This window comes from Nomascus leucogenys, chromosome 20, assembly GCF_006542625.1.
Source record: "Nomascus leucogenys isolate Asia chromosome 20, Asia_NLE_v1, whole genome shotgun sequence".
In the NCBI taxonomy this organism is placed as follows: domain Eukaryota; kingdom Metazoa; phylum Chordata; class Mammalia; order Primates; family Hylobatidae; genus Nomascus; species Nomascus leucogenys.
Window position 1 is genome coordinate 25,740,875 of NC_044400.1, and position 12,328 is coordinate 25,753,202.

Below are 12,328 nucleotides of genomic sequence, written 5' to 3' on the forward strand. Positions count from 1 at the left end.
AGGATCACTTGAACCCAGGAGGTGGAGGTTGCAGTGAGCCGAGATTGATTGTGCCACTACACCCCAGCCTGTTGACAAAGTGAGACTCCAGCTAAAAAAAAAAAAAAAAAAACCAGTGTCTGAAGAGAAGCTTCTCTTTAATTGTGGCCATTGCTTGGCTCCTGTCCTCTCCCAGTACCGACTCTCTATTCTGGTAATCCTAAGGTAAGACCTTGTCAAGCAAAATAAAGGACCTCTCCTATCCCTGAAGTCAGCTTGCCTAAGTGCTTTTAGAGATGCTGTTTTTCCTCTGAAAGAAAAGAAGTACCTAGAGAACAAGTAATAAAGCAGAAAGGTGATTTTTGATTATGGCATGCCTTTGTTCTTATGTACATGATAAAAATTCAAACACTATAATGAAGATCAAAATGAGTTTTGACATCCTCTTCCTCATGCCCCACTCTAAGAAAAGCCCCCTCATACCAACGGCAACCTCTATTCAATTTCTGGTATTTTCTTCTGGGGTAAAAATGTATACTTACATTTGTGTGTACATGTACATACACATTTTGTTAAAGCCAACAAGGTTGTACAATATGTTCTGCAGCTTGCTTTTTCATCTTGGGATATATACATTTGTTGGGATACGTATATCAGCGTGTTCAGATCTATCTTACTCTTTTTCACCACTGCCTAGTACTCTATCATATGGTTATACTCTAATTTCGTAATGGACACTTAGATGGTTTCCATTTCTGCTGTGCAAACAAAGCTGCAATGAAAATCATACAAATATTTTTGTTAATTGTTGCAAGTATATGCATAGGGTAAATTTTGAGCAGTAGGGTTGCTAGGTCATAGGGCACCTGCATTTTTAGGTACTAATATTGTCTAATTGTTCTCAGACACAATTATACCAGTTTATACTCTTCTACCAAAGCATATGAGAATGTCTGTTTCTCCACATTCTTATTAGAATTTCATGAAACTTAATTTACCTGCTTATCTCAGAGAAGAAATATTTTGACATTCATTTCTTCTGTAAGGTTAAGTAGCTTTATTGATCCCTTCTATTTTTTAGGCTACATTCCATATTGATTGCCTTTCCTCATTTTTATATTGGTTGTTTGACATTTTAATCATGTGAGATGTTGGAAATTAAGGAAACTAGTCATTTGTCAGTCATATATGTTGCAAAAACCCACTGTGCTTTGACTTTGTTTTGGTGGCTGACGGGAGGGATATGAGGACATTTTTAATGCTTGTATAAACAAACATACCAATCTTCTTGATGACTTTGGTGTATACCTGCAAAGGCTTTACTCTGTCTAGTTCCTAGCCACATTCCATTTGTGACTGAAGCTTTCTTAACCACCATCCAAATAACCAACTCAGAAGACTGATAATCTGCTTTCTACTTTTGATCTCACTGGCCTTGTTGACTGCTCTCAATTATGCTAGAGCTCTTCCAGTTCCACCAGGTAAGCTGTAAGCTTGTTAAAATCAGTTGTGCTTATGTGCTTTCATATGCATACAGATTTATCCTTATTATGTCATTTAATTCTATATTACATAAGCCAATGAAATGAGAGTGTGAAAAGAAGGTTGGGCTTTTGTGAAAGCCTTTAAAAGTGAGTGATTAAAATTTTAAGGATTTTTTTTTATTTTTCTGTATTTATTACTATTATTATTATTATTATTATTATTATTTTTGAGATAAGGTCTTGCTCTATTACCCAGGCTGGAATGCAGTGATGTGATCTCAGCTCACTGCAATGTCTGTTCCCCAGGCTCAAGTGATCCTCACACCTCAGGCTCCCTAGTAGCTGGGACCACAGGTGTGTGCCACCACACCCAGCTAATTTTGGTTTGTTTGTTTGTTTGTTTTTTGTTTTAGAGACAGGATTTCACCATGTTGCCCAGACTGGTCTTGAACTCCTGGCTCAAGTGACCCACCCACCTACCCAGCCATCTTGGCTTCCGAAAGTGCTGGAATTACAGGCGTGAACCACCACACCCAACCTAAGGATCAATGTTTTTAATTTACTGAAAACAGATATGACCAAGACAACTATGAGAGACTAACAAAAATATAGGTGACACACTTAAGGTTGTTTTTGTTTTTGTTTTGCTTGCAAGAAAGACTAAGGGATTACAAGGAGGCTTAAACCTATGGACAAAAGCCTTGGCCGTACACGAAAAGAATCATGAATATACATTTACGGTTTTTAAGCTAAAACCAAATGCATGTAGTTTTTTTCCTCCTTTAAATGGTTTTTCATTTAATCAAGTACTAGTTCTGATCCCATCAGATATGTCGTCTTCTGCAATGTATGTAGCAATTTCTCTGTTGAAAAATATGCAGACAGTTTTAAAATTTTTGCAGTTAAAATTGATATAGTTAGCATCTTTTTGTACATTTTATTTTTTCTTTTTTCTTTTTTTTTTTAGACACAGTGTCTCTGTCACCCAGACTGGAGTGCAGTGGGGTGACAACAGCTCATTGCAGCCTTGAATTCTTGGTTTCAAGCAATCTTCCCATATGAGCCACCCAAGCTCCAGAGTAGCCATGCCATTGCACCTGGCTAATTTATTTATTTTTTTGTAGAGCAGGGTCTTGCTTTGTTTCCCAAGCTGGTCTCAGAACATCCTAGCTTTTTGATGGCACCACTGCACTAGCTTGGGCAACAGAGTGGAACCCTGTCTCAAAAATAAAACAAAAACCAGAAAACTCAATGAACACAAAGCAGGATAAACTCTCTTCAACACACAGATATGTTAAATTATCAAAACCCGAAGACAAAGAATTTTGAAAGCAGAAAGAGAAGAGACTCATCAGGTAGAAGGAATCTTTAATAAGATTAGCAACAGATTTCTACTGGAAACAACAGAAGCCATGAGGCAGTGAGATGCCATATTTAAAGTTCTGGAGAAATCGATATCAGCCGGATGCGGTGGCCCATGCCTGTAATCCCAGCACTTTGGGAGCCCAAGTTGGGAGGATCACTTGTGGTTAGGTGTTGGAGACAAGCCAGGGTAATACAGGGAAACCCGGTCTCTACAAAAAAAAGAAAAAAAATTTTTTTTAATTAGCCGGGTGTGGTGGCCTATGCCTATAGTCCCAGCTACTTGGGAGGCTGAAGTGAGAGGATCACTTAAGCCCAGGAGGCTGAGGCTGCAGTGACCTAAGACAGTACTACTACACTCCAGCCTGGGCAACAGAGCAAGATCTTGTCTCAAATAAATAAATAGAAGATATGTAATGGATTTCTCAGAAACAAAAAGGATCGTAAACTATTACGAACAGTTAATTATATGCCATCAAACTGGATAACCTAGAAGACATAGATAAAGTCCCAGAAACATACAACCTACCAGGACTTAATCTAGAAGATATAGAAAGCCTGAACAGAACTCTAACAAATAAGAAAATCGAAGTAGCAATTGCTAACAAAAAAAGCCCAGAACCAGATGGTTTCATGGCTGAATTCTACCAAACATTCAAAGAGGAATTAATACCAATACTTCTTACACTCTTAAAAAATAGAAGTAGAGAGGATACCTCCAAACTCATTTTATGAGGCCAGCATCACCATGATACCAAATTCAGACAAAGACATGATAATAAAACCACAGGCTAATATATCTGATAAACAGATGGAAAATTATTTAATAAAATACTAGCAAACTGAATTTCAAAACACATCAAAAAGATTATATACCATTACCAAGTGGGATTTATCCCTGGGATGCAGAATTGGTTTAACATATGTAAATCAATCACTGTGATACACATTAACAGAATAAAGATAAAAGCTCAACATCCATTTATGATAAGAACTCTCAACAAAATAGGTATAGGAGGAAATTTCCTTAATACAAAAGGCCATTAATGAAAGCCCACAGGAAACATCAAAATAAATGAGAGAAAACTGAAAATGTTTCCATTAGTCTGGTACAGGGCAAGGAGGCCCACTCTCACCAGTTCTATTCAACAGAGTACTAGAAGAACTAGCAAGAACAATCACACAAGAAAAAGAAATAAAAGGTATCCAAATAGAAAAGGAAGAAGTGAAATTATCCTGTTTGCAAGTAACATGTTCTTATATGTAAAAACCCTAAACACTCCACAAAAAAAACCTGTTAGAACTAATAAATCCAGTAAAGTTGCAGGATACAAAATCAACATAAAAAAATCAGTTTTGTTTCTTCACAGCAATAATGATTATCTGAAAAGGGAATCAAGAAAACAATCCCATTTACAATAGCATCAAAAAGAATAAAATACATAGGAATAATTTAACCAATGAGGTGAAATATCTGTTCAATAAAAACTATAAAACATTGATAAAAGAAATTGAAGAAAATATGAATTGGAAATGTATCCCACATTCATGGATTGAAAAAATGGTTAAAATGCCTGTGTACTATCCAGAATACAGATTCAACACAATTTCTATGAAAATTCCAAAGGTATCATTCATAGAAATAGAGAAAAAAATTCTAAAATGTGTATGGAACCAAGAAAGACCCTAAATAACCAACACAATCTTAAGAAAGAACAATGTTGGGCCAGTCACGGTGGCTCACACTTGTAATCCCAGCACTTTGGGAGGCCAAGGCAGGCGGATCACCTGAGGTCAGGAGTTCGAGACCAGCCTAACCAACATGGCAAAACCCCATCTCTACTTAAAATACAAAATTAGCTGGGTGTGGTGGCACATGCCTGTAATCCCAGCTACTCGGGAGGCTGAGGCAGGAGAATTGCTTGAACCCGAGAGGTGGAGGTTGCGGTGAGCTGAGATCACGCCATTGCACTCCAGCCTGGGCAACAAGAGCAAAACTACATCTCAAAAAAAAAAAAAAAAAAAAAAAAAAAACAATGTTGAGCCATCACTCTTCCTGATTTCAACTTATATTACAAGGCTGTCATCAAAATATTACAGTACTGATGTGAAAACAGACACATAGAACAATGGAGCAGAATAGAGTCCAAAAATAAACCTTCACTGATATGGTTAAATGGTTTTTGATAAGGATGCCAAGACCATCTTTTCAACAAATTATGCTGGGAAAACTGAAAATCCACATGCAAAACAATGGCATTAGACCCTTCCACTACGCACAAAAATCAATTCAAAATTGAGTAAATACTTAAACGTAAGACCTGGAACTGTAAAAATCCTAGAAGAAAACATAGGAAAACTTCCTGACATTGGCCTTAACAATAATGTTTTTGGATATCACACCAAAAGGTCTGGCAACAAAAGCAAAAACAAGTGGGACCACATCAAACTAATAAGCTTCTGCATAGCAAAAGAAACAACAAAATTAAAAGGTAACCCACACTTCGGACATATTTGCAAACCATATATCTTTTTTTTTTTTTTTTTTTTTTTTGAGAACAGTCTTGCTCTGTCACCGAGGCTGGAGTGCAGTGGTGCAATCTCAGCTCACTACAACCTCTGCCTCCCAGGCAATTCAAGCAATTCTCCTGCCTCAGCCTCCCAAGTAGCTGGGACTAAGGCACGTTCCACCACTCCCAGCAAATTTTTGTGTTTTTAGTAAAGATGGGGTTTCACCATGTTGGTCAGGCTGGTCTCGATCTCCTGATGTCAGGTGATCTGCCTGCCTTGGCTTCCCAGAGTGCTAGGATTACAGGCCTGAGCCCGGCCTTGCAAACCATATATCTGATAAGGGGTTAATATCCAAAATATATAAAGAACTCACAACTAAATAGCAAAAATAACCCAATAGCGTAAATAACCCAGTTATTAAATGGGCAAAGGACCTGAATATTTTTCCAAAGAAGGCATAAAAATGGCCAACAGGTATGTGAAAAGGTGCTCAATATCACTAATCATGGAAATGCAAGTTAAACCACAATGAGATACCATCTCACACTTATTAAGATAATCATTAAGTGTCAGTGAAGGTGTGGAGAAAAGGCAACCCTTGTACACTATTGGTGGGAGTATAAATTGGTACGGCCATTATGGAAAAACAGCATAGTTACATCGAAAAAAAACACGGAGCTACCATATGATCCAGATATGATAAAAGATAAGAGAGGAAGTATCTCTCTTCCGGGTATCTTCTGAAAAGGCAGTGAAATCAGTACATCATAACGATAGCTGTTTTCATCCATTGAAGTACAGAAAGAGGCGGGGCGCTGTGGCTCACACCTGTAATCCCAGCACTTTGGGAGGCTGAGGCAGGTGGATCATCTGAGGCCAGGGGTTCAAGACCAGCCTGGCCAATATGGTGAAAACTCTCTCTCTACTAAAAATACAAAAATTAGCCGACCATGGTGGTGCATGCCTGTGATCCCAGCTACTCGGGAGGCTGAGACAGGAGAATCACGTGAACCTGGGCGGCAGAAGTTGCAGTGAGCTGAGATCGTGCCACTGCACTCCAGCCTGGTGACAGAGCAAGACTCCATCTCAAAAAAAAAATACAGAAAGGGGGAAAAAAAAAAGATCTCTGCACTCCTATGTTTTAGCAGCATTATTCAGAGTATAGCCAAGATATGGAAACAGCCTAAGTGTCTGTTGACAGATGAATGGATAAAGGAATTTGCAACACCATGGATAAACCTAGAGGACATTATGCTAGTTGGACTAAGCTAGACACAGGAGAATACTGCATAATTTAAATTATATGTGGAACCTTTAAAAGGCTACTAAACTGGGCATGGTGACTCATGCTTATAATCCCAGCACTTTGGGAGACTGAGGTGGGAGGATTGCTTGAGCTCAGGAATGTGAGACCAGCCTGGGCAACATGGCGAGCCCCTGTCTCTACAAAAAAATTTTAAAAATTAGCCTGGTGTGGTAGCATACACCTGTAGTCCCAGCTACTTGAGAGGCTGAGGCAGGAGAATCGCTTGAACCCAGGAGGCAGAGGTTGCAGAGATCAGAGATCATGCCATTGCACTCCAGCCTGGTAACAGAGCAAGACTCCATCTCAAAAAAAAAAAAAAAAAAAAAGATATCTACACAACAACATGTACACAAATGCAGCTATATTCATAATCGTTAAAAGTTGGAAGCAACGAAGATTTCTCTCAATAGGTAATTGGATAAATTGTGGTGCATCCATACAATGTAACATTATCCAGCAATAAAAAGAAATCAGTTATTGAGTCACTAAAAGACATGGAAGAGCCTTAAATGCATATATTTTCAAAATTTTTAGTGACCAAAACAAAGCATCTAAAACTGTAGCTTCTGGAAGAACCACTTGTTCTTGCCCATTTTGTTCCTGTCTTGGAACTTGACCTTGGCCTCTCTTCGGGCCCTGCGTTTAAGAGCAGGATCTCTGAAGACATTGTTATTTACAACAGTTTTGTCCAAGGGGATATCCACAGAATACCTTGTGGACAGTAGGTGATTTGATGTAATTATAAACTTTCACAAAAGACTCGGTGTTTGACCTCTTGGCTATCTTCTTGCCCATGGCAGCTGTCACTTTGCAGGGATAGTGGTCAATTCCAGCCACCAGAGCATGGCTGTAGAGGCGATCTGAGGTGCCATCATCAATGTTCTTCACGATGACGGCTTTGCATCCGGAGTAGCATATGGCCAGGACAAACACCACTTGCCCAGGTTTTCATGAACTTGCTCATTTCAGCAGCAACCACTCAGACCTACAGCCTTTAAATACATATTAATTGCTAAGTGTAAAAAGTGGATCTGAAAAGCCTACATACACACTGTACTATACCAACTGTATGACATTCTAGAAAAAGGAAAACTATGGGGATACTATAATAAAAAGATCAGTGATAGGTGAAGAGGAAGACGGGGATGAATAGACAGAACACAGGATTTTTAGGACAGTGAACCTATCCTGTTCTCTACTGTAATGGTGGATAAATGTCATTATATATGTTTGTTAAAATCCATAGAATGTAGGCCGGGCGTGGTGGCTCACGCCTGTAATCCCAGCACTTTGAGAGGCCAAGGCCGGTGGATCACCTGAGGTCAGGAGTTCAAGACCAGCCTGACCAACATGGTGAAACCCATCTCTACTAAAAATACAAAAATAGCCAGGCGTGGTGGTGCGCCTGTAATCCCAGCTATTCAGGCGGCTGAGGCAGGGGAATCGCCTGAACCCGGAAGGCGGAGGTTCAGTCGGCCGAGATCACGTCAATGCACTCCAGCCTGGGCAACGGAGGGAGACTCCATCTCAAAAAAAAAAAAAAAAAAAATCCATAGCATGTGCAACACACAAAGAGTGAAACCTAAGGTAATTGATGGACTTTAATTAATAATGTGTCAATACTGGCTCATCAGTTGTAAGAAATGTACAGCAGTAATGCAAGGTGTTAATAGAGAAGACTGTGGAGTAGAAGTTATATGGAAACTCTGTCCTCAATTTTTCTGTTAACCTCAAACTGCTCAAAAAAAAAAAGGCCTATTATCAAAAATGTACAGGCAGCCCCACCCCCAACATTTCCCATTCTCTTCTCATGCTTTATTTGTGTACCTCACATACTATATATTTTACTTATTTATTTTGGCTTACAGTCTATTTGTGTACTAGAATATCAGCTTTAGAAAGGTAGGGATGTTGTATTGCTCATTGCTGTGTATGTTGTATTGCTCATGTGTGTATTGCTCATTGCTCAGTGCCTAGAACAGTGCCTGAAATATAACCCCTTAGATTTTTGGTGATTTTTTTTAAAGCTAGTTCTGAAAGATTCATTAACTGTTTTATTTCAATGAATTGAAGAGTCTGACATAGAAAGGCATTTGTAAACAAACATTGAGAATATGATGAGATGTTTCTTTAATAGGTGCCAGTAGGCCAATAGAGAAATCCACCAATAAAAATTAAATGTAAGCTTTCTTTCTTTTTTTCTACAACGTTTTTTCTTATTGGTGACTCACAGAACTTTCTTTTAAGAGACAGGGTCTTGCTATGTCCCCAGGCTGGGGTGCAGTGACGCTATCATAGCTCACTGTAACCTTGAATTCTGGGCTCAAGGAACCCTCCCACCTCAAGCTCCCATGTAGCTAGGTCTACAGGTGTGTGCCACAAAACCTGGCTAATATGTGTGCGTATATATATATATATATATATATAAAACACATATATATACACACATATGTGTATTAATACACACACACACACATATGTATATGTATATTTGTGGAGATGAGGTCTTGCCATGTTGCCCAGGCTGGTTTCAAACCCCTGCCTCAAGTGATCATTCCTGCCTCACCCTCCCAAAGTGCTGGGATTACAGGAGTGATCCACCACGTCTGGCCAGCTTTCTTTCTTTCTTTCTTTCTTTTTGAGGAGTCTCGCTTTGTTGCCCAGGCTAAAGGACAGGAGGACAGTGGCGCAGTCTCGGCTCACTGCAACCTCTGCCTCCCAGGTTCAAGTGATTCTTGTGCCTCAGCCTCCCCAGTAGCTGGGATTACAGGCACCCACCACCACGCTGGGCTAATTCTTGTATTTTTAGTAGAGACAAGATTTCACCATGATGGCCAGCCTGGTCTCGAACTCCAGGCTTCAAATGATCTGTCCACCTTGGCCTCCCAAAGTGCTGAGATTACGGGCGTGACAGGCGTGAGCCACTGTGCCTGGCCTGGCCAGCTTGCCTTTTTTTTTTTTTTTTTTTTTTTTTGACACTCTGTCGCCCAGGCTGGAGTGCAGAGTGGTGCAATCTCTACTCACTGCAACCTCCACCTCCTGGGTTCAAGCAATTCTCCCGCCTCAGCCTCCTAAGTAGCTGGGATTATAGGTGCCCACCACCATGCCCAGCTAATTTTTGTATTTTTAGTAGAGACGTGGTTTCACCATGTTGGTCAGGTCTCCAATTCCTGACCTTGTGATCTGCCTGCCTCAGCCTCCCAAAGTGCTGGGACTACAGGCTTGAGCCACCGTGCCTGGCGGCAGCTTGCTTTCTTAAAGATCCATCATTAACTGTTTTCTTTCAGTGAATGGAAATGCTTGATGAATAAGATACATGTATTTATTTATTTATTTATTTATTTATTTGAGATGGCGTCTCACTCTGTCGCCCAGGCTGGAGTGCAGTGGCGCCATCTCGGCTCACAGCAAGCTCCGCCTAAATTTTTGTATTTTTAGTAGAGACGGGGTTTCACCGTGTTAGCCAGGATGGTCTCCACCTCCTGACCTTGTGATCTGCCCGCCTTGGCCTCCCAAAGTGCTGGGATTACAGGCGTGAGCCACCACACCCGGCATGAATAAGATACTTTCTAAGCAAAACTTTAGGTTATTAGAACCTTTTTTCTTTCCCCATTGTGCCCTATATTATATTGTGCCAGTAACAATATCCAGCTTTAAAAGGCAAATGTAAGCATGTTTTCTTTAGGTTGCATCATAAACTGTTTTCTTTTAGTGACTGAAAGAGTTTGACACAAGAAGGCATTTTTAAAAGCAAACACTGAGAATATGTTATCACAATATGTTTCCTTCTCCAATAGGCCCGTTTTTTTAAAAGCCTGTAGTGGAGATAAAATCCAAAGCAATATTCACTATCCTAAGTGGAGACAGAATCCTAAGCAATATTCAGTAAATTCAGTATTAATCAAGGAAAGAAGAAGGAACCAGGAGCAGATAAAACAAATAGCAAGATGTCATATTGAATCTCAGTTATATTGATAATCATATTAAATATAAATAGTCTTTAAAAAAGCAGATCAGGGCCGGGCAAGGTGGCTCACACCTATAATCCCAGCACTTTGGGAGGCTGAGGTGGGCGGATCATGAGGTCAGGAGATTGAGACCATCCTGGCTAACACGGTGAAAGCCTGTCTCTACTAACAATACAAAAAATTAGCCGGGCATGGTGGCACGTGCCTGTAGTCCCAGCTACTTGGGAGGCTGAGGCAGGAGAATGGCGTGAACCCAGGAGGTGGAGGTTGCAGTGAGCTGAGACTACGCCACTGCACTCCAGCCTGGGCGACAGAGCGAGACTCTGTCTCAAAAAAAAAAAAAAAGGAGATCAGAGGTTGCTGGGGCTGGTGGTAAGGGGAGGGACAGTCCAAAAAGGAACACGAGGAATCTTTTGGCAGTGACGCTGTTCTGTTTTGATCATGGTGGTTTTATGGGTATATAAAACTATCAAAACTAACTCAATTGGCCAGGTGCGATGGCTCACACCTGTAATCCCAGTGAGAGGTGACAGCGTGCTGGCAGCCCTCACAGCCCTCGCTCACTCTCGGTGCCTCCTCTGCCTGGGCTCCCACTTTGGCAGCACTTGAGGAGCCCTTCAGCCCGCCGCTGCACTGTGGGAGTCCCTTCCGGGCTGGCCGAGGCCGGAGCCGGCTCCCTCAGCTTGCGGGGAGGTGTGGAGGGAAAGGCGCGGGAGGGAACTGGGGCTGTGCAGGGTGCTTGCAGGCCAGTGCGAGTTCTGGGTGGGTGTGGGTTCGGCGGGCCCTGCACTCGGAGCGGCAGGCCCTGCCAGCCCCAGGCAATGAGGAGCTTAGCACCCTGGCCAGGGGCTGCTGAGGGTGTGCTGGGTCCCCCAGAAGTGCCGCCCTACCGGCGCTGCGCTCGATTTCTCTTGGGGCCTTAGCTGCCTTCTGGCGGGGCAGGGCTCGGGACCTGCAGCCTGCCATGTCTGAGCCTCCCACCCCACTCCGTGGGCTCCTGTGTGGCCCGAGCCTGCCCGACAAGCGCCACCCACTGCCCCACGGCGCCCAGTCCCATCGACCACCCAAGAGCTAAGGAGTGTGGGCGCACGGCGCAGGACTGGCAGGCAGCTCCACCTGCAGCCCCAGTGTGAGATCCACTGGGTGAAGCCAGCTGGGCTCCTGAGTCTAGTGGGAACTTGGAGAACCTTTATGTCTAGCTCGGGGATTGTAAATACACCAATCGGCACTCTGTATCTAGCTCAAGGTTTGTAAACACACCAATCAGCACCCTGTGTCTAGCTCAGGGTTTATGAATGCACCAATCCACACTATGTGTCTAGCTACTCTGGTGGGGACTTGGAGAACCTTCGTGTGGATGCTCTGTATCTAGCTAATCTAGTGGGGAGGTGGAGAACTTTTGTGTCTAGCTCAGGGATTGTAAACACACCAATCAGCACCCTGTCAAAACAGACCACTCTGGTCTCTGTAAAATGGACCAATCAGCAGGATGTGGGTGGGGCCAGATAAGAGAATAAAAGCAGGCTGCCCCAGCCAGCAGTGGCAACCCGCTCAGGTCCCCTTCCACACCGTGGAAGCTTTGTTCTTTCACTCTTTGCAATAAATCTTGCTGCTGCTCGATCTTTGGGTCCACACTGCCTTTATGAGCTGTAACACTCACCGCGAAGGTCTACAGCTTCATTCCTTAAGCCAACGAGACCACGGACCTACCAGGAGGA

At 42.1% G+C, this 12,328-nt stretch overlaps 1 pseudogene; it reads right to left on the reverse strand.

The window, feature by feature from the left end:
• Positions 1-7,193: 7,193 nt before the first annotated feature.
• LOC100598062 lies at positions 7,194-7,606 on the reverse strand (annotated as a pseudogene).
• Positions 7,607-12,328: the final 4,722 nt, after the last annotated feature.